Source organism: Apium graveolens, chromosome 1 (genome assembly GCF_009905375.1).
Source record: "Apium graveolens cultivar Ventura chromosome 1, ASM990537v1, whole genome shotgun sequence".
Lineage (NCBI taxonomy): Eukaryota > Viridiplantae > Streptophyta > Magnoliopsida > Apiales > Apiaceae > Apium > Apium graveolens.
This window is the reverse complement of record NC_133647.1, coordinates 47581577-47605919: the sequence shown is the minus strand read 5'-3', so window position 1 is coordinate 47605919 and position 24343 is coordinate 47581577.

The window sequence follows — 24343 nt, the reverse complement described above, 5'->3', positions numbered from 1 at the left end:
TATCACTCTGGATTCGACCTCGACAGTCAGGTCTTCCTGTTGAAACTCTACTGAGCTCGTCAACTGACCACTAGGTTATCTTTAGTCCATCGTCCACTTTCAGGTTCCTGATTATAACCTATAGGGTCGAAATACCCTACGTTAGATGTCTAGGTATGCTTGACATATCCTCGATACCAATTTACCCAACGATATTCAAATGCGACTCGTAATTATATGTATTATAGTAATACATGCAACAAGTAGGATTCACAATCTCGAAAATCGGTTCGGTGTTCATTTTCGGAAAATACCTATACTCTTTACTTTACAAAATCAGGGTTATCGATTTGGTAAAATATTTTATCACATCGTACAATCAAGTTTCGTACACATACATATATATATAGTCCCTCAACATCCCGATAATCAGCGAATACGTTCTTGTATTTACGCAGTTCAGTTTCCCGGAAATCGGGTAGCACCTCCTTTATTTATTGGACTACCCGTCGAACACAATATCGACGTCCAATCAATTCACAACAACTACAATGACAATCCAAATCACAATCCAATTGCACCAATCCCAATCACCAATATTATTTAACTATTACTCTTATTCGCATTTTATATTTCTATTCGTATTAGGACTCAGAATCGTGTCATCACAGTCCACCGTCCACTCATAAATAGTCATCGCAGACGGCAGCAAAATATCGCGGGTACCCGATTAATTCTCGGGTTTCCAACGCGTATTTCACCGATTAATTAATTTCCCGCATGAAAATTAAAATTATTTTTATTTATATCACGAAATTCCTCAAATAAAATTCTGCAGAAAAACAAAATTGATTAGTAATCGCGTAACCGGAAAACAATTCAACACGAATTAAGACAGCCGGAAAGAATAATTTGGAACTAGCAGAACTAAGGGTCAACTGATGAATCACAATACCCACATAATATGAACACAGACACACCCACAACATTACACCCATAGCACCAACGCGCACGTCACGCGCCACCAAACAGCAAGACAATCGGAGAACATAACGGAAAACACAGGCGACAACAACAATTAAGTCAAAAGCCGCACTGTTTCTCCCATACTCACACACATACTTATATATATACATTTGCATATATATAAAATAGGCCAGTCGGAATGTTACCGAGAAGCAAATGGAACGGAACCTGAAAACAGGCAGCCACCAAGGACAGCGGTGAAGAAATTAAAGAAGAGAAAGGAAGAGATTAAAGAGATGAGGTGAAGAGAGAGATGAGGTCGATAAAGAGAGAGACCTGAGAGCCAAGAGATTAAACAGGAAGGAGTATAAATTTGGGTGTAAATATCTGTGTTTTTATTTCTATTTATCTGAAACTAACACGTGTCACAAGCAGCACACAACAACTGCCACGTGTCCAATTTGACTGTAAACCTAATTTTTAACTTGTATTTTACAATTTATCGAACCAGGTTACTTATAAAATAAATTCTGAAAATTATTAAAATGGTTTTAAAATTTTCTAAAAATCCCGAAACTAATAAAATAAATTTTTCAAAAATTTTTTTTAAACCATTTTTGAAATGCAACTCATATCCGCGTTTGATAATTAATAAACCGAGCTGCACTTAAAACAAATTCCGAAAATCACAAAAATAGTCTTAAAATGTTATAAATATCCCGAAGTAAATAAAAATGTAACTTTTGAAATTTTAAAACAATTTCTAAAACACAACTTGTACCCGCTTTTATCAATAACACGAAACAACGAGCGCGTGAAATTAATCCCGAAAATTTCCAAAATAATTTTAAAATATATTCCCAACTTAAATAAATATGAGTTTCATAATTTTTTGAAGAATTTTAGAATTAAATATGGATTTTACCATTAAACATACTCAGAAAATCATTTAAAGATAAATAATTAATGAAATATTGATTTCTCAATTTTATAAAATCCTAAAAATAATTATTGTAATTATAAAATCATAAAAATATTTTTTTTTTGAAACATTCCCAATATTTATGCAAATAAATTTGCACCAAATCCACTTTTGAAAATAAAAACAATCCAATATGACTTCATAATTAATCACACGAACAACCCGGTATATTATAAATTACACCTATATAATAATCAATCAACAAAGAGCGGTCAAAACCAATACACATATTTTATTTAATAATTTCCGTAATAATCACATATTTAAATAATTCAAAAACACACGAGTCGTTATATCCTTCCCCCCTTAAAAGGATTTTGTCCTCAGAATCTGGTCTAACTAATTAAGTGAGGATATTTGTCAAGCATATCTGACTCAAATTTCTAAGTAGACCCTTCTGCTCAAAGATTCAAACGTACTCATAATGGGTATGCACTCATTTCCAAGGACTTGCCTTTAACGATCAAGAATTTGGATTGATCACTATATGCAGAACAACTTAGACAAGAGCCCCATTGGCTTCTGATCAATTACTTAATTTAAACCCAATACTTATCACTTTAATATTGACAAGTAAAATACATTAGGTATGCACACTGGTGTGACGGTCATATCATTTATGAACAACTTTATCTATATTTATCAATACCTCGAATGGTTTACTAATTTTAGGACTTAGCTTGTCCCTTCTATTCAAACTTATCCAATCTCTTGTAAGACGACCCTTTTACTAACACTACTGGTCCTATCTCTATACTCATACTTTCTCTCAATACAATTTCGTTTTCTTTCTTTGTCTACTCTGAGCTGCTTCAACTAATAGCACTACGCTCTTGGCGTGCCGATTTAACTTAGGATTTAACAACTTTCTTCCTCCCACTTTATTCTAATAGAAATGGGGACCTACACTTGCGTTCACACAAAGCTTGATACAGTGGCATTCCAAAGCTGACATTGCTGATAAATGATTGTTCCAGTGTTTCCTTAAAACTCCACCTCTCAACATATTTTACCTTTCCTGAATCACTTTCGTACTTTGACTCTCTATTCAAGGATGATAGGCTGTACTCGTTTCCAACCTGGTTTCCAAACATTTAAACATCTCTTACTCTTTCCAATTCGTTTACTAACTCCTCAGTGGTCTTATTTACATCCAATCTTCTCTGTCAGCATAATGCATATGTTACCATACAGCTTTGCTTAGGTAGTTGTTAATGGATTAATTCAGAATCTTTTGTTAACCTTAGTCAAAATTTCATTCTTGAAGACTCAACGTATAGTTTCCTGAATAGCTGAAGATGTTATCAATAAATACAATTCACTTATCTGAGTACTCCTTATATAACATGTTCCTTAATTCCTTATAGACAACTGATACACTTATTATTTCACATAATATCATCGGAGCTTGCAGTGCTCATAACTTACTTTAATCGTAATCTCTGATATGTTCTCAGGTCGGATTGTAAGTTAATCCCCGAAACATAACACGCTTCTTGAATTAGGTCTCGTAAGTAATTAATTCTTTATAGGGGTCACTTATCCTTATTGGTTGTTTTGTTAAACTCCCGATAATCAGTACATAATCTCATAAATTCATTCCTTTTCTCCATCAACATTACTGGTATACTTTATGATTTTCTTCTTGTAAAACCATTCCCTGGGCCTGCCATGTCCATTAGGCCTCCGATACTTTGCTTTAATACTTTGACGTGCCCAACACTTTCTAATCCATCTTGAAATATCCTTCTTATACCTGGTTATCACTATTTTTCTTTAAATTTATGTATATCTTGGCATTTCTTCAATAAATTAATTAATTTATATTGTGAATTCCCTGTGGGATCTCATTTCTTAATTCATCTACTTGTAATTTCCAAGTGCTGGAAGAGAACTTGGGGATATCGTGATCGTTCTCCTGGGCGCATAAATTTCCTCTCACTACTGCTAACATCGTGATCCATTAGCTTCTTTTGACATCTCCTTATCTTTCTCTTAACAATCTTGACTGAAAGGTCATACTATCCATCCTTGCTCCTATTTGAATTGTAAATTCTAATTCCCAATTCCATCCTCTAAAATTCCATAGAAAATTCTTCCGGTATAGTTTTTATGTTCGTTATTGCTTTCCTCTATCTTTGATTTTCCTCGTGAATACATACTTCAACCTCTTATAGCCCGTATAGATCTTACACCTTTCTCCATACATATCATGTTTCCCAAATCTTTCAAAACGAATGTTATTACTGTTAATCCCAAATTATGGGTAGAATACTTCTGCTCATAAGGTTTCGGTTGTCGGGATGCATATACAATAACTTTATTGTGCTACATCAACACACATCCTATTCCCTAATGAGAAGCATCACTATAAACTACCAAACCTCCTTGATACTTTTAAATTGATAAAACAGGTGTTGAAACCATTCTTTCATTTAACTCCGCAAAACTTTCCTTTCATCCTTCTCCATTTCACAAAACTTTTTGCTTTTCCTGGTTAGCTTCGTCCAAGATATTGCAATTTTCATGAAATCTTGCACAAATTTCCAATAGTAACCGACTCGTGATAAAACTTCTTACTTTTGTTGGTATTTTTGGTCTCTTTTCATTTATAGTAATTTTAACTTCTGTTGAATCTCTTTTGATCTTCTCTACATTGACTATTTATACTAAGAACTATATGTCATACAACTTCTTTCTTTTCTAGCTTCTCAGTCATCATTAAATGCTTTGCATGGTCCTCCGTTGACTTTAAGTATCACAACTATAGCTTACTAGGACATTCCTTAAAGATTTTGTTCATCAAGTTCAATTATTACGGGTATATTGGTTGATCCAAATGACAATACGAGAGCAGTACTTAGTTTTGAAAATTGTCGTTGATAAATCCATAGGTTTAATCTTCAGTTGGTGAAATACCAAGTCTTAAATCAATCTTATAAAAGTACTTTGCTTCCTTCGTTTTATCAGACAAATCATTGGGTCAAGGTAACAGATACTTGCTCTTGATAGTAAACTTGTTGAGCTCTTGCTAGTCGATGCATAATCACATACTTCCATCTTTCTTATTAACATTTAATACCGGTGCACCTTATGGGGCACACTAGGTCTAATCGCTTCTTTTTCTAGCATTTCTTGCATTTACTTTGCTAACTCCTTCACTTTAACTGGCGCCATTCTGTGTGTGGCCTTGGACACTGGCTTCATTTCAGGTGCTAAGTCAGTCACGAACTCAATTTCTATATCCGGAGGAAATGTTAATAACTCATCCAAAGACATATCTTGAAACTTCTTAATTACTATAAAATCTTCAAACTTTGTTTGCTTCCGACTTTTATGTATTCCATAATCACCATAATGCTTTTATCTTGATCACCGTAATCATCATTAACAAATTTGTTACCTTCTTTCATCTTCTGAACCTTCTCACCTTCTCATTTGGCATCCTCAGAATTATCTTTTCGTCACGACGGTCTGTCTGGACATCACACCTTAGTAGTCAATTCATTTCTTAGAATAATATCAAATCCTCTTATCTTCCAAGATATCAATTCTACACAACTTATTGCCAGGAATCTCAATTTCACTATTGGTACTCACTCATTTAACAACTACACGTTCTTGACTTGCTAATCCTTTAATCACAATCTTATCAATTCAATAGGGTAATTCATCTTATCAACAAAACTTTGAGAAATAAACAATTAAGTTTCTCTCACATCTTTTAATACTTTAACGCTTAAGGTATTCACCATAATCATTCACGTCATCGCATACGTATTCTGAATAACCTATTTCACAAACAATTCATAAACTATCGTTCTTGGAAATGTATTCCTTATTGGAGTAGATTCCCTTGACTCTTAGTGGATCCTTGAAGGGGTTAGTGATTTGCAATCCTCGTCATGTGCCCGTGTTTCCTTTCCATGCATAAGAGGTAGATGGAACTTCGTCCGCTTGACTCAGGAAACGTTGATTTCTACTTGAAAACCTCTTACAAAGAACAACAGTACAATGAAACGACTAGAAGGATTCAAAATTCACAAAAATTAGCGTTGAAAAGAAAGAAGAAGTAAGGATTTGAATATGAATGAGACAACCACATTGGTACTTAAGATGGCCAGTCTTTCGTACCATATGGCACACAACACATGATTAGGTGGCGTCCCACCCGACTCTTCGTCATTCTGACAAAGTGTCTCACCATAACACTGTTTGTCCCAATCAGAAAGCAAAACTTGAGGGAAACAATTAAATTTGAAAGAAATGGAATATCCTCCTTTTCGATATCATAGAAAAGAATTTTTTTGAGAAAAGAAGTTCATACAATATACGCTGTAATATTGAAAACTAGAACGATACCATTGGTCACCATCCACATTTCACTTGTATTCATCTTTGGAGCTTGTTCGACCACATCCCAATTGCATCATATAGCCACTTTAGAGGGTACACTGAAATGCTTTTTCAAATTAAGCATTATGGTAGATTCCTACTTGTCACGTCTTGCGTCTTTAATATCGCACCCACACGGATAATACTTTAACAATTTGATCATAATGGCGTTCCTTACCAGGTAACTTCAAGATTCCTCTTTTAATTTAGAATAACCACATACCATTCGATATAACGATCCTTTTATTAATAACACTCTGCTTTTAGAGAGGTCTGGAAAATTTTTCCAATCTTCTACGATCACGCTCCGGCTACTGCTAAATCAATGAATTCTTTGAACTCTGATAGTCCTAGTAATTAAATGTATAGTTACTCCATACGCTGATTCTGTTGTAAATTTTCTCAAACAATACTTGCACTTTACTGTTAAGAATAATCAACTTCTTCATAATCATAGGTTACTTCATTCTCGAAATTAGCAATACTAAGTCTGAAACAGCATCCTTCCAGGTAATCCGGGCTTTCTAACAAACAAGAAACTCAAATAGTAACTTGACAACCAATGTTTTAAAAGGAAACATTTTATTCGAAAAGGCCTTTAGAAATTTGTAAAGAAAATTCTTTTTCGAAAACTTGTTTAAAAAGGTTTGGAAAATCACAAACCTGGTCGCTCTTACCATATGAGTTAGTTGTTGTCCTTCCGACCTATAACAAGGTACCATAGTAAAGAAACAATTACATAAAAGTTCGTTCACTCCAACCTACCCCTTTCTCCTTTATCGGGTCCATTTGCCTTCCTTAATTAACAAAAACTTCAATTGTCGTTGCATGTTATCTTATTCGTAGCTTCACGTCAAAGCTTCCATACTGGTAATACTCCCGACATTACCGTTGCAGTGGTTAAGTAAAACAGGCTATCCAATGGTCAATAAGTCTATTTCATAGAACAAAGTTTGCTCGTATCACATCACATCACTACTTTACATATCGCATTCATCATAGCACCATCATTTAATTCCACCAAAAATTCCAGATTTTTACCTTTCTTTCTAACTCTTTCAAAATTCATCTAATTCATCCTGTAATTATTCACGGGTGGCTTAGTCACTAATGACTTCTTTTAACCCGATAACAGCTATCCTTTGAAACACTTAAATCTTCCCTCTAAACTTCTTCTCACTTTTATTTATCTCTCAAGCGCTCCCCATTTACTATAACTCTCGAATCCATCCTCGTAGATACAATGGCTTCATAGGACAAGTTCTAAACTGGGGGTATAGAACAGGATATAGGGTAAACTGAAGAGATAGACTCGCAACTGAATGTTCAGTAAAACAAAAATAAACAAATGGAGGTTCTCAAATAGATAGTCTCGCAACAAAAGGTGGTAGAGTAGCGTAGAATAGCTTGAAGAAGTGTAATCTTTATAACAGAAGGTAATGCCATTAATATTGGTGGAGAAACAAGGTGCAATTCCAATCTGAGAGAAGATGACGATCCTCGAACGGAAAGCTCCAAATGATCAAATAACACCGGGAAATCAAGATCTGCCATTGCCATTGTCTGGAAATCACGTCACAAGTTGGGAATCCCGAATCGCAACACGAACCGTGCCGAAGACTTGCTATATAGTTGCACTCATCCTCACAACTTCTTATCTTTTTGTTTCCTATTCCTAATCCTAACCCTCTACCCAATCCCGACAATCTAGGCTTGTTTCAGTGACTTATAACTTGTGGCTCTGATACCAACCTGTGGCGCCCTCCAAACCCGGGTCAGAAGTTTGGGGTCCACAACACAAACCCAATATATCAATCTGTATAAGAAATATTATTTATAATGACCCTGCTTCACAAAAACACGGATCGCGACAGGTTAAAGTATGAAAACAAGCCACATCCTTAATTATTACATCGTACCAAATCCCAACTAATTTAACTTACAATTGATAACAAAATCATTCTTACAATCTGACTATCTCTTTACCGCATGAAACTTCTGCTAGCTCGATCCAACTCGACTGGAACCTTAGCCCGCACTTTGGACTGAGGAACTTCACTATCATCCATATTCTTTTCAACTGAAAAATATATAAAAGAGTCGCAAGGGTGAGCTAACTAGCTCAGCAAGTCATGATAACGATAATTGAGGTTAAACGATGATCAAATGAGATGATTCAAAGGAATCAAGTTTCTTTTTAACTATTCATTAGAATTGGATATTCATTTTAAGTTTTTTTTTAAAACCAAGGTTAGGCTTGTTAGATATATTTGATAATGTCATGGCTAATATAATTTATGTTTAGATTTTGGATCTTACTTAACAGGACAAATCAGTACTTAACTGTTGATCAGTACTTATATTGGAAGTCAGGACTTAAGGATATCAGTACTTATATTATTAGGAGATAATCATCAGAAGTTAGATATCAGAACTTAAGTGCTAAAGGACGATCAGATAAGGACAGTAGCTGATTAAAGGAAAGAAGATCAAGATAAGAAGAGATATGCATGAAGAAGGAGTTCCGTGAAGAATGGAATACTTGGAAGAAAAGATATCTGATTGATATATTTTAGGAAGCAAAATTATATTCCATATCAATTAGCAATTATCTTATAACTGTGTAGTATATAAACACAGACATAGGGTTTACACTATAAGTGTTATCATATTCGAGAAGATTATTCATTGTAACCCTAGCAGCTCTCGTGATATTTGTTCATCACTGAGAGGTAACAGTTCCACACTGTAACAGAGTTTATTGTTTCAATAAAGTTTGTTTTCAGTTACTTAATATCGATTTGATTGTATTATACACTGTATTCACCCCTCTCTACAGTGTGTGTGACCTAACAAGTGGTATCAGAGCCTATCTGTTAACACACATACAGTTAAAGATCCAAACACAATCATGTCGGACACAGAAACTCCAACTAAGCCTACCAAAACTAAGGAACCACCAAAGACACAAATTCAGAGTCGGTATGAGACCATCAGAGTTCCCATACTGAGACTATCTGAATATCCCATATGGAAGGTAAGGATGACCATGTTCCTGGAAGCAACAGATCCAGAATACCTTGATAGAATCAAGGAAGGGCCTCACAAACCAACCAAGCTCGCTGTTGCAGTTGCAGGTGAAGCAGCAAAGACCGTACCAAAGGAGAAGAGTGATTATACTGCTGAAGATATAGCATCAATTGCTAAGGATGCTAAGGTACGACACTTACTGCATAGTGCCATTGATAATATAATGTCAAATAGGGTAATCAACTGCAAGACTGCTAAGGAGATATGGGATGCTCTGGAAACAAGGTGTCAGGGAACTGACACAATTAAGAAGAACAGGAAGACAATACTCACTCAAGAGTATGAACATTTTGACTCAAAAACTAATGAGTCATTGAATGATTTATATGATAGATTTGTTAAACTTTTGAATGATTTGTCATTGGTTGATAAAGAGTATGATCTTGAAGATTCAAACCTTAAATTCCTGTTAGTTCTTCCTGAATGCTGGGATTTGAAGGCAACGACAATAAGAGACAACTACAATCTTGATGAAACAACTCTTGATGAAATCTATGGAATGCTCAAGACTCATGAGCTTGAGATGGAACAAAGAAGCAAGAGGAAAGGAGGAAAGTCAAGGACAGTTGCTCTTAAGGCTGAAGAAGAATCCCCCAAAGCAGCTTCCTCAAGGAAAGACAAGGGTAAAGCTCTTGTCATAAAGTCTGAAACTGAGTCATCAAGTTCTGAAAGTGATGATGACTCAGATTCTGAAAGCTTGCCTGAGACTGATGTTGATGAGGAGATGATGAAGCTGTGTGCTCTTATGGTGAAAGGAATCACAAAGATTGCATATAGGAAGTTCAGGAAGGGAAAGAAGTTTTCCAGGAAAGGCACAAGTTCTGACAAGAAGAATTTCAGAAGATCTGAAAGCAGAGGAGATTATACCAATGTTAAATGCTATAACTGTGGTGAGAAAGGCCACATATCTCCTGATTGCAAGAAGGCAAAGGGTGACAAAGGCAAGGCTCTTATCACAAAGCAAAAAAGCTGGACAGACACCTCAGAATCTGAAAGTGAGGAGAACTATGCATTGATGGCAAATGCTGATAAAGAAAGTGCTGAGAGCAGTTCTGAAGCTGCTGAAACAAAGGTACCTCAGACTACTTATGCTTTTCATACTGATGATATTAATGAGTTGAGAAGATATCTTAAAACCATGTTTGTTAGTTATAGAGATCAAACTTTAACATGTGAAAGATTAACTTCTGAAAATCTTGCTTTTAAGAAAAGAAATGATTTCTTAGAAAAAGAGTTAGTCATGTTCCATCAAACTCAGAAGGATAGAGATGATGCTTTTTATGTTAGGGATGAAGTGCTAAAAATGAATGAATCTCTAAAAACTGAGTTAGAAAAGGAAAGAGAGATTATCAGGACTTGGACTAACTCTGGCAAAACAACTCAAAATTTGCTAAGTAGTAGAAACTGGAAAGAAGGCTTAGGTTATGGAGAAGATAAGAATGATAAAGGAACTGAAGAAATTAAGTCTGTTGTTAAGCAAAAGCCAAAGTTAAAACCTGTTAAGTTTGTAACTGTAAAGTCTGAAAATGAGAAATCAGAAGTTAAAGAGGAATCAACTTCTGACAAACTAAAACAGGAAAAGACAGCTGAAGTGAACATAGGCTTAATGACAAAGAAGCAGCTTAAGCATAAGCTGAAAGATGTTAAGAATGCAAACAAGGTAAAATCACCTAGGAAAAATAGGAATGGAAAGGAAGGTGTGAATAAAAGCAATGATTATAAACCTGTTCCTGGCTCCTAGGAAAACATGTCATAACTGTGGAAGTTCTAACCATCTGGCTTTTTTTTGCAGGAAGAATAAGAATATTAACTCCTTACCTTCAAAATCAGGAGTTAAGAGTCAGTCTGTTAGATACAAACCACAAAATCCTTGTTTTCATTGTGGTAGTTTATGTCATTCCATTTATACTTGTAAGGAATATCATAGTTTGTACTATGATTATTATCAAATAAACCCTTCTTTGAAGAAAGTTTCCATTGTTCCTTCTAGTGTAAATTCTGATTCAAAGTCTGATAGTGTAAGTTCTGATAAGAAAAATGTTAACATAAACTCTGATGCTAAATCCGCTGCAAATGTTAACAAACTTAAAAAGGCCAAAGGATCCAAGAAAGTCTGGGTCCTTAAAATTAATAATTAGTGGTCTTTGTGATTGCAGGGCAACAGGAAAAATATTCTAGTTCTGGACAGTGGATGTTCAGGATATATGACTGGAAATAAGGCCCTGCTATCAGACTTTATGGAGAAAGCTGGCCCAAGTGTTTCTTATGGAGATGGCAACATTGGAAAAACATTGGGATATGGCAATATCAATCTTGGAAATGTCATAATTAAAGAAGTAGCTCTGGTCTCAGGACTTAAACACAATCTACTGAGTATAAGTCAAATCTGTGACAGAGGTTATCATGTTGATTTCTTTGAAGAACACTGTGAAGTTGTGAGTAAATCTAAAGGCAAAGTTGTTCTGAAAGGATACAGGCGTGGTAACATTTATGAAGCTAAACTTTCAACAAGTACTGATGGTTCTACAATCTGTCTGATGAGTAGAGCATCAATTGAAGAAAGCTGGAATTGGCACAAGAAACTCTCTCATTTAAATTTCAATAATATAAATGAACTGGTCAAGAAAAATCTTGTGAGAGGACTGCCAAAGTCAGTATTTGCTCCTGATGGCCTTTGTGATTCTTGTCAGAAAGCCAAACAAAGAAAATCTTCATTCAAGAGCAAGACTGAATCATCAATTCTTGAGCCTTATCATCTACTACATGTTGATCTATTTGGTCCAGTAAATGTCATGTCTATTGCAAAGAAGAAATATGCGTTGGTCATAGTGGATGAGTTCACCAGATACACATGGGTGTATTTCTTGCACACAAAAAGTGAAACTGCATCTATTTTGGTTGATCATGTCAAACATTTGGATAAATTGGTCAAAGATTCTGTGGAAATTTTAAGGAGTGATAATGGCACTGAGTTCAAGAATTTGATAATGGAAGAGTTCTGCAAAAACCATGGAATAAAGCAAGAATTTTCTGCTCCTGGAACTCCACAGCAAAATGGAGTTGTTGAAAGGAAGAATAGAACTCTCATTGAAGCTGCACGTACAATGCTTGAAGAAGCAAAGCTTCCAACCTATTTCTGGGCTAAAGCTGTGCAGACTGCTTGTTTTACTCAAAATGCAACACTCATTAACAAGCATGGAAAAACACCATATGAGATGGTGAAGAAAAAGAAACCAAATCTGAAATACTTTCATGTATTTGGATGCAAGTGTTTTGTTCTCAAGACTCATCCTGAACAGTTATCCAAGTTTGATTTAAAAGCTGATGAAGGAATCTTTGTTGGATATCCACTTTCCACAAAAGCCTTCAGAGTCTATAATTTGAGAACAAAAGTGGTCATGGAATCTATCAATGTCTCTTTTGATGACAAGAAGATTACTGGTCTTGAAGATTTCATTGACCATGATCAGCTGAGATTTGAAAATGAAGACTCAAATTCTAATACTGAAAATCCTGACAGTCTAGGTCCTGATATTGTAAACTCTAACGGATTAAACTCTGATGTTACTAAAACTGTGGTGACTACGTCAAAGGAAGATGCACCTATGCAGGGGGAGCATACTCAAGATCCTACCACATCTCAAGAAACATCAGAACATACATATGGCTCTTCAAGTTCTGATTTGTCAAGTTCTGATAAGCCAAGTTCTGATAGTGCTGAAAATCTAAATACTGAAGAATCCAACTCAGAGAGCATGGTTTCAGGGGGAGCATCAGAAAATGAAAATGAAGACAACATGGATCATGGGGGAGCATCGAGTTCTAGAGAAAACCTTCCATCTGCAAGGAAGTGGACAAAATCACATACACCTGATTTGATAATTGGAAATCTTGATACAGGTGTCAAAACTAGAACAGGTACTTCAAATGAATGTCTCTACAATTCTTTTCTCTCTTAGACTGAGCCAAAGAAAGTGGAAGAAGCTCTTCAAGATGCTGATTGGGTGCAAGCAATGCAGGAAGAGTTAAACGAATTTGAAAGAAACAAAGTCTGGACCCTAGTGCCAAGACCAAAGAATAGATCTGTTGTTGGTACAAAGTGGGTATTCAGAAACAAAACTGACAGTGATGGCATAATTACAAGGAATAAGGCAAGACTGGTTGCAAAAGGATATTCTCAACAGGAGGGAATTGATTATGATGAAACATTTGCACCAGTTGCTAGGTTAGAAGCCATAAGGATATTTTTGGCTTATGCTGCTCACAAAAAGTTTACTGTCTTTCAAATGGATGTGAAAAGTGCTTTTCTCAATGGAGAATTGGAGGAGGAGGTATATGTTAAACAACCTCCAGGCTTTGTAGATTCCAAACATCCAGATTATGTCTACAGGCTTGATAAAGCACTTTATGGACTTAAGCAAGTTCCTAGAGCATGGTATGAGACTTTAGCTCAGTTTCTTCTGGAAAGTAGATTCAACAGAGGAACAATAGACAAAACACTGTTCTACCTCAACCATGGAAAGGACTTACTTCTGGTCCAGATTTATGTTGATGATACCATTTTTGGGTCTACAAATGACAAACTTTGCAAGAAGTTTGCCAAACTATTGCAGTCAAGATATCAGATGAGTATGATGGAGGAACTTAGCTATTTTCTGGGCCTTCAAGTCAAGCAGAATGAAGAAGGCACTTTTATTTGTCAAACCAAGTACACCAGAAACTTGCTGAAGAAATTTAGAATGCAAGATTGTTCAAGTGCATCCACTCCCATGGCTACTGCAACAAAACTAGATAAGGATACTGGTAAATCAGTAGATATTACTGACTACAGAGGTATGATTGGCTCTCTACTCTATCTAACTGCTAGTAGGCCTGATATCATGTATGCTACCTGTCTTTGTGCAAGATTTCAAGCAGATCCAAGAGAACCTCACTTAACAGCTGTGAAAAGAATCTTTAAGTATCTTAAAGGAACAGCTGATCTGGGATTGTGGTATCCCAGAGAATCAGATTTTAAACTAATAGGTTACTCAGATGCAGATTTTGCAGGTTGCAAAATTGACAGGAAAAGCACAAGTGGAAGCTGCCAATTTCTTGGAGGCAGATTGGTTTCTTGGTTCAGAAAGAAACAAAAGTCAATTTCCACATCAACTGCAGAAGCAGAGTATATTGCTGCAGGAAGCTGTTGTGCACAGATTCTTTGGATGAAGAATCAGTTACTGGATTATTGGTTAACATATTTCAAAATCCCTATTTACTGTGATAATCAAAGTGCTATTACTATGATAGGTAATCTAGTTCAACACTCAATGACAAAGCACATCAGCATCGGGTACCACTTCATAAGGGAACATGTGGATGAAGGTACAGTGGAATTGCACTTTGTTCCAACAGAATAATAACTAGCAGATATCTTCACAAAACCACTGTGTGAAGCCACTTTTACAAGATTGGTAAATGAACTTGGAATAATTTCAGGTTCTTTCTCTAAATCTGCTTAGTATTGTTCTGTATTATCAGACTTTATGATTAGTACGTACCGAATTTAATCTCTTTCTGTGATTACTTGCTAAATGTTTTTAAGTACTGACTGTTGTCTGATATATGTTTCTAAACTCTGATAAGTGATTTGTCTGTCTAAGTAACAATTCAATCCTATGAGGACAACTGTGCTAGATAATGACTTACTAGTCTTCAATAAACAAATGATCCCATGTAGGAAGTAATTATTTCTGTGGAAATCTTATGACACTAGCAAATTCTGATAATTGAGCTTAGTTGAGTTTACTTTGTTTATCTTATTACTAAGTCACAAATTAGAATAATGCTACTCATCTGTTAAGTTCTGATACTAGTAAAACTGCTGAATGTACTAAGTGCTGATAAACCTCACTTATAAAAAGAAAAATCAAAAGGATCAAAGAATAAAATCAGGTACTCCTTTGAGATCTAGAGTAAAAATGTGGAAGGGAAGACCCAAGTGCATTGCTGGTATTAAGTAAATATGCATTAGAAAAGTAAAATATTTTCTTGGTGACTTTTCACACTCTATGATTACTGGAGAAATACTCTGATAATAGCATAAATTCTGATAAGCAGTCGTGACTCACTTACACTGAGGAGCCACTGTAAAATATAATTTAAAAGATTCATAAAATTAGCACAAAATAGTTGAGGTGGACTCAAGCATGAACTCATTCATAAGTAGGTTTCAGGATACTGACAGCTCTTTAGCAAAATTTTAGTTATGCCTTATTTCTAAGATATACTAAAGTGAATCAGACTTTACTCTTTGTCTGCTATTTAGCTTGATGCACACACTAATCACTCCATCTGAATGATGAAAATTACCATGGTGGTCTATGTTGGTTTAGATAAACAGTCATTGTGTCATTTTGCACTAACTCTGAGGACAAGTTCTGGTTGCATATTCTGACGATTAAGTTCTGAAGAGTATAACTCAACACTTGTATGAGGATTTACTAAGATAGGCATTCCTTTTTCGAGTTAAGAAATTATGTTCTGATGACTGTTAAGTTCTGAAATAAGTCTAAGTTCTGAAATTACAGTCTAAATTCTTTACTTGACTTATCTGTGGATAAAATTTGATAACAGTCTCGGTACAATCTAGAACATGTGAAGTGGAAGATTAATAGTCACTATGGTTAGGATTAATGGTACTCATACTTGAACAGTCAACTTTTACTTGTGTCTTGTGCGCATTAAACCATGTTTTCTCTTTCCAATGAATGTTATTCTTTTTCCAAGTCTGGGGAGACGAGGTAGAATTAATTCTACCTGTCAGCATTAAAAACCTTTGTGTCTCCTGACATTCTCTTGCCTATATAAACAACCTCTTCACATCAGCCTTCCCATCAAATTCCTTCTCACAAACTTACCTTCATACTTTTTCTTTCAAAAACACAATGGTCAGATACAACATGTTTTTGAACTACCAAAACTTCAATATGGAGCTAAGTTGTGCCGACTGGCAGCAGGTGTAATGACCGAGGAATTATGCTTGTATTATATTATAATAATGATAAATTATGTGTATTATTATGTGGTTAAATGTGTTAAGTCGTTAAACCCTAACTGATATGTGCTATGTGTTGGCTGTTTTGATCCAAACGTGTTTTGGATATTTATTGAGCATTTTATCATCAGTTATATATATATTATATCAAAACCTGTACAGCTCAAAACTATGTTTTAAAAGCCCGTATTTCAAACAAAATCATTGGCCCTATTTTTCCAAAAATGCCCTATCCCATATCGCTATTCTGAACCCCTAAACATTTTACAAATTTACCTTTTTCGCGAAAAACGACTTTTTCGGACCCCTTCGGGTACCAAAAGCCCCACAAAAATCACATTTTTATTTTTATATGATCATGAAATTATCATATATTATTTTTCTTTGCATTTTTGTAATATTCACAATTTTTGGGAATTTTTGACATTAATTTTGTATTTATTGGATATTTAAAAATTCATTATTAATACCCAAAAATTATAAAAATTGGGGCCAAATATTTTTATTAGATGTATAATTAGACCCTTAATTTTATTTAGGCGTATTATTTTCATTAGTATAAATACCTATTTTATTATTAATTATTTATTAATTAATTGTTAAAAATCAGAAAATAAAAATTAGAAAGTGTGGGTGAAGTTTGTGTTCTTGAAGAAGGGAGAAGATCAAACAGTGATTTTGGGAGATTTACTAATCCACTGAAAACGCTCGAGTAACCAATACAATCCTTGTGAAGAGACGAATCTATTGATACTAATATCAACAACTGAGGTTTGTTTAATCTCAAAATCGATTTTTATGTTCTTGGCATGAATTTCGGTTTTTGATTTTGAAGAATCATTTGATTGTTTGGATTATGTAGTTAGTTTTGTTGTAGTTCTAGGAGTAATCAGGTATTTTTATTTTGATTTTATAACCCCTGGAATGATGGGCCGAGTTCTTGGGTTTTAGTGCTTTTGATTTCGTTTTTTTTTCAGATTTCGAGATGTTATCTATTGTTTTTGTTGATGGGAATTGATTATAGATACTCAGTACTTTAATTTGGCATAAAAATCAAGTTGTTTGGTTGCGTTTTGAGGGGTTTGGGTTTCTTGCCGGAAAATTTCGAGTTCATCGGAATTTTGGACATTTTTGCTGATTGTGGGGTGATGGCGAGCTGCTATGGTGACGGGTCAGTTCCTGGTAACATTTAGATGGATTTAGGAACAAAAACGGAGTCGATTGGTGTATGATTGGCCGGGAATCGACCGACGCCGGACGTCGGAAGTTCGCCGGATTCTGGGCTTCTCCGGTGAGTTCTTCCGCGCCGGTCATCTTCTTCACGTCGCCGGCGATCTATTCCTACCCTTCCCGCCGTTCGATCCGAAAAGTCCCTGTTTCCTGTGTGCAAAGTTGTTTCTATAATTGTTAATTAATTATTTTATATTTATAAATCAGAAATCAATTTTAACAATTCTAAAAATCTAATAAAAATTAGATTTAAATTCTGAAAAATATTATTAATAATTTCAAAATTATTTTCTTAATTTAGAAATTCGAAAATTATTATTTATTTAATTACTTAATTGTTTATTTAACGATTTATTTATTTATTTATTAATTAATAATTAGGTAATTAATTAATAAATAAGGATTAAAAATATCTGAATAATATGATTAATAATTCGTTAATTAGTTGAATAATACGAGTAACTCGTATCTATACGAGTAATATTTTGATAAGTTAGAATTATTATTCGAGCGATAGTAACAGTTAGTTGTATCGATTATTTATTTGCAAATAATCGATATAATCGAATAATTAATAATAAGTTATGAATAATGATAATAAAATTGTAATTAATCCTAGTAATTAGGGATTAATTATTTTAACATACAATAATTATTAAATAATTATTTAAAACTATAATTAAGGATTATGTAATTATAATAAATTATTTATAATTAATTATTAATTAATTAAATCTTGTTTAATTCATAATAATTCAACCGTTAATCCGATTTGAGCGAAACGAAGACCCCTAGACTCAGAAAAATGAAACGAATCCAATAAAAATAATTGTGAGTTATAATTTCCTCCAAAAGAGTATGGTTTGGTGATAATTAATAGTTCGTAGGCCCTAATAGGGGTATAATTTAACCGAATAATCCCGAAAAATTATAATAAAATCAGATAAGGCTAGTTAATGCAGGTATGAGTCTAGAATCAATTCTAAAAATAATTATAAGTCTAAAAATTGATTATGTGCTTTATGTGCTATGTGCTTTATGTGATTATGTGAACCTATGTGCTATATCAATATATGTGTATATATGCGAATCAGATAGAAACACATGGGTAGACTGATAAGGTTACGTGATATCAATTCCAGATACACGTATATAGTAAGTTATCTAAACAACTATCTTTCCATGATTGGTTCAGTGTTAGCAAGGCAGAGTAAGCTAGGGACAGAAGGCGGTGAGTTGAATCAGGTTAAGTACGCGCGAGGCAAGTTTTTCCCCTATTCTAAATTCAGAATAGTGAATTATATTCCATTTTACATATCAATTACACTTTGATAATTCTTGTTCATATGCACTGATACATATCTATTGATTCTTGTTTCTATTTCATTTCGATTCTTGATTTCTCCCAATTTATTGAATCCTCTATTCATATTCCAATATTTTTACCCTTGTTACATATATTATGATATATCCTGATGTTGGGATACATCAAAAACATTCCGATTGTTCCGGATGCTAAACTTCGGACTGGATGGTTACGATACAGGCTGGGTTTTACTCAGACCTTTAATTAATAGGCCATAGCTGCCTGAGTACTCCTTATGTTGGTTGGATCTATACAGTTGGGTATAGATTCGCACTGTATCCTGACTGATCAGCGGGTTATAGTGCATATGTTGGTTCTTGTTTCCAGTCTTGTTCATTTAGCACTCGCCAGTATTGGCAAATTATTAGTCTATACAGACTCAGATGGTTGATCAAACCAGCAGCTTATTGGTTCACTTATTTCTCTCTCTTTATACTATCTATATTGTTGCAGGCTTGTTGAGCAATTTTGGCTCATCCTCTTTTATTGTTATTCCTATTGTCTTACAGTTAAGGTAGAGAATGAAACCCATCAGAACCCGCGTAGTCAAGAAGCGAGTCAAGCAGCGGGACCCTCTTATACCAAGAGTGTTCATCCATATCCCTGAAGAGAGCTTTGAGTTATCAGATCAGGTGTAACAGGATAAGTACTATTATGGTTTGAATAAAAGTTGTGTGGTGAGCATGTAGATAGAATAAAGTTTTGTAATAAAGAGAGTTCTTGAGACGGATTGTTTTTATTTGGTTTGTAATAAAGTAGTATGTGGTTCTTGTTTTCAGATCTTAACCTTAAAAGATCCTGAGTAGCAGTAGTTCGGGGTAATTATTCTATTTATATTCCGCTTGTGCAAGACTAATGTGTAGTTAATATTAGTAATGCCCCAAATCTATACCCCGGATTTGGAGGGTGTTACAGCAGGAATGGCACGTCACGGCCATTCTTGAGGAGATTTGGGACTCTGTCCCACAGGAGGTACTGACCCACCTCCTGTTCTTCTATATGGACTACCATCGCCATCTGGAGCGATTGGAGGAGGAAAGGCTGGAAGCTCTCCGCCAGCAAGAGCGAATCATCCGACTCACCATTCTGTTTGTCGAGAGTAGGAAGAAGAAATGATTTAATCTCGTCATCTTCCTGTTTTTCTTCATCATCAGCTTTGTCAGGCTTCTTAGCTAGGACTAATGCTGTTGATGTTAGGTTTCGTAGCTTAGGGAAATCTTGTATAAGTACTGATGTAATTTCCATTTCATGAATGTATTCTCTTGATATATTAATGAAATCTGTCTTTATTTCAAGATTTTGTCTCTAAGTTATTTTGTAATGCATTGATAAATCCTGATTGATATTCTGATGACCATATAAATTCTATTTTAATTTAAGTTCTGACTTTCCTTTATCAGTACTTACTCATTTGATTTATCTTGGTCATTTTAACTTGATTTCTTTTCAGAATATTAATGATGCAGTGAAAAATAATTAAATCAGTGGGAACGGTTTCAATTTTGAATTAAAACTGTTTCACCTTGATTAATGGAATATCTGGGTAAATGGAACGATTTTTCCTTGAAAACAGGCAAGTGGGCAAGTAATGATTACTGTTTTCTCGCGCCCAGTAACTATCCGTTATTACTGCATGTCTGACAGGTGTCCAACGGTAACATCTTTTTTAGAGTATAAGTACGACAAAGAAAGGATTTCTTTAATCTTTTGTTTCCTTCATAATTTTTCTCTCTACTTGCTTTTACTCTCTCTTTCTCTCATGTTGGTTTTTCATACAGACATTTTATCAAACACCTAACAGGCACTTTTACATCTCAATTTTTCACATGGCACATAAGGATTTAATCATTAATGGAGCTAAGTTTGTTCTAAACAACTATGCTGCAATTCTTGATCATGCTGAAGCTCCATCTGAATTACATTTTGTGCAAGATCTTCTTGCACACAGTGAGATTGGGTATGCACTGACCCAGCCTTCAGTCTTTTCGAGCCAACAAGTTCTGACGTTTTGGCGGACTGGGCACTTTGATGATGGTGGTAGACATGGCACTCCCAGTATTGTTTTCGAAGTGGGTGATTCATCTTATGCAGTCACTCCTGGTACAATACGCAAAGCTCTACATCTCCCAGAAGATTGTACCTTTTCAATTCCAGAAGAATCAGCTCTTCAGGAGTTAATGACAAATTTGGGGTATGAAAGGAGTTTGGAAAAACTTGGGCAGTTGAAACGGGCTCATATCAGAAGAGAATGGAGCTTCTTCTTCGACTGCATCACCAAAGCTTTTGGGAACAAATGTTCGAATTTTGATGCTATCCCAATTCTGAGTCAGCACATAGGGTATGCTATTATCCATCAAACTCATTTTGATTTTGCAACTGGTATAATTAGTTTTATTGGGGATAGGATGACAGAGGATAGGAATGTTGTCTATTTTGCTAGATTCTGTCAACTTATATATACTTTTTGTACTGATGAACCTCAATTAATCAGTTCCTCAACCCCACCTTTTAGAGTTGCAAAACGATACTTTAATCACCTGGTAAATGCTGATACTAAGAAATTAGTGGTTAGACCATTACAGATTCCTCAGTCTGTAAAACAGATCTTAGTAAATGCTGATCCTCATACTTATAGATCTGTTTACTCTGATGTCCAACCAACCACAAACACCCAAAAACCATCATCCTCAGCACGTACCACTCATTCTACTCAACCTACCCTCAGGACATATCTCAAATCCTATCTCTCCACTTCACAGGCTGATCAAACCTCAGCCTCAACACCTACTGTGAAGCCTTCTTCCTCCAAGCCAAAGAGGACAAAAACTGTTCCTTAAACACCTCAAAAGAGAAGGAGGATTACCTTGAGAGATGAATCTGATACTGAGGAACAGGTTCCTTCTTCAGAACCTGTTGTAAGTGAAGCTGAGAAAAAGACTTCTCGGAAGGATTCTGGAATTGGGGGATCTAGGCTTCTCAAAAGGCTTAGAAGAATGACAGTTCCTGAAACTCCTAAGGAATCCAAATCAACTAAGAGATACCAGAAACAGAGGGCAAAAAGGCTAGTTTCAGATGATGAAGAGGAAGCAGCTAAGGAAGGGGATCAGGAATCTCTGATCTCACAAGACAAGGAATTTGCTCCAGTCACTTCTTCTCCATCAACTCCATCTAAGGAAGCTGCTACTGAAAAGGCCAACACACCATCTGTGTCTCCTGTTCAAAAGTCTGTATCTCCTGTTGATCCAGACCTAAGTGCTGAAATTGATATTCAGAATGTAGTTGTGCCTGACATACTTTTCTTAGAAGCTCCACCAGCAACTAATCCTTCTACAACACCTGTTCCTGATGCTGTTCAAACTCCAGAGTTATCAACAACATCTTCTCTGAATCATGATGCTGATGATCAGACTTTAGGTGAGCATCAGGATTTAGCCGTTGATCAAAACTTAGAACAAGATCAGCAATTAGAGGATGCTGAAGCCTCTATTGCTACTCACACTGTTGTCTTATCAGAAGATACTGATTCCTTAAGTTCTGATGCTGCAAATGCTGGAGATACTGGTGATGCTGCTCCAACTGCAGATGCTGATACAGCAGGTCCTTCAGAACATGCTCCTCAACAGACTATTCTAAAGTCTGAACTGGTTAAGAAGTTTGTTACCGGAGAAGCACCAGTACCTTGGAGTGAAACTCCTACAGGTCAGGAGTGGACTAAGGAATGGAACTCAATTTCATGTGTTCCAACTGAAAAGCATCTTGCTGAGCACTTGACTAAAGCTGATGCAATGTTAAATTCTGATGATTTCAAAACCCGGCTTAGAGTCACTGCATTGAGTACTAAACATCTAAAAGGTCTTCATTCAACTACTCATGCAGAGCTCCACAAGATTCAGGAGAACTTTATCAAACAGGAACAAGTTTGGAAAATTGATAAGAAAAAGTTCTTCCAACCTACCATTGACAGGATTGCTTATATTAGGAAGACTCAATATCATCAACAAGCTCAGATTGATGAAATTCTAAAAAATCAAGCTTCTCAGCAATCACAATTAACTGAAATCCAATCCTCAGTGGAATTGCTTATCTCTCTTCTACTACCTGCTGATGCCAAAAAGGGGGAGAAAGTAATTAAGTCCAAATGCAAGACTGACAAGACACTGACAGGAAAGGATAATGAAAAAGATGATCAAGGAAACTCTGGAATGGGTAGAGGTCATAGTCAAGGTAGAGGATTCACATCAAGACAAGCTAGTCACAGGACAAGTTCTGATACTGGGAACAGAATAAGTTCTGCTACTGGTAAAAGGATAAGTTCTTATGAACTTTTAGATCTTGATGAGGAAATGTCAAGACAGTTATTTCTTCAGGAAAATCCAGGAATGGACTTGGAGAGTTTAATGAAAGAAGAAGCCAGGCTTAAATCAGAGAAAGTCACATCTAAATCTGAAGCTTCTGGTAAAAAGCCACTTCCAAAACTCAAAGGCATTGTGATCAAAGAAAGGACACTTACTGAAGCAACATTGGCTAGATCACAACCACAGATAGATCCAAGATCCAAGGGTAAAGAAAAGGTTGGTGAACCTATCAAGGTTTATGTGCCTCCTGAGGATGAAGAAATTACTGATGAAAAGGATAATCTTGCTCTGACTTCAAGAAAAGTTATTAAGACAACCTCTGACATGGCTCAAGTTGTTCAGAGTCAAGAAATTGTAAGTTCTGATATTCAGAAGAAGCAAGTAACCTCTGACATAGCTCAAGTTAACTTGATATCAGAAGATAGACCAAAGACACTCCTACCAGGATTCACTAAAGCAAAACAGACTCAACCTTTGAAGACTACTGCAAGTGGTTTTGAAGCAAGAGTAGTTACTGGAAAGGAAGCAAGAGATAAAACTGGATTGGGAAGTGCTGATGAAAGGAGAATGCATAACACTACCAATGATCCAACTTCCTTGAGTGAACCAGGTATTGGAGCAACTCCTGAGAGATTGAATCAACTGGAATCTGTACAGATGGTTTACCATACCTACTTGAAAGAATACATCATGTTGTATTTCATGACAGATGGTAGGGTTTATCATATAAGACAAAATGCCATTCCATTGAAGTATTTTGAAGAACTGGAGCATGTACTTTTCTTACTTCAAATATATGACGGAATAACAGGAACTGCTGCAAACTATTTAAAAGAACAGATTCAGAGATAGAAAAGGCTTTATTCTGTTAAGTCTGACAGCACATATGTTCTAAAGTACAGAGATCACAATGGTGATATTGTTGATATGAAACCTAATACTGC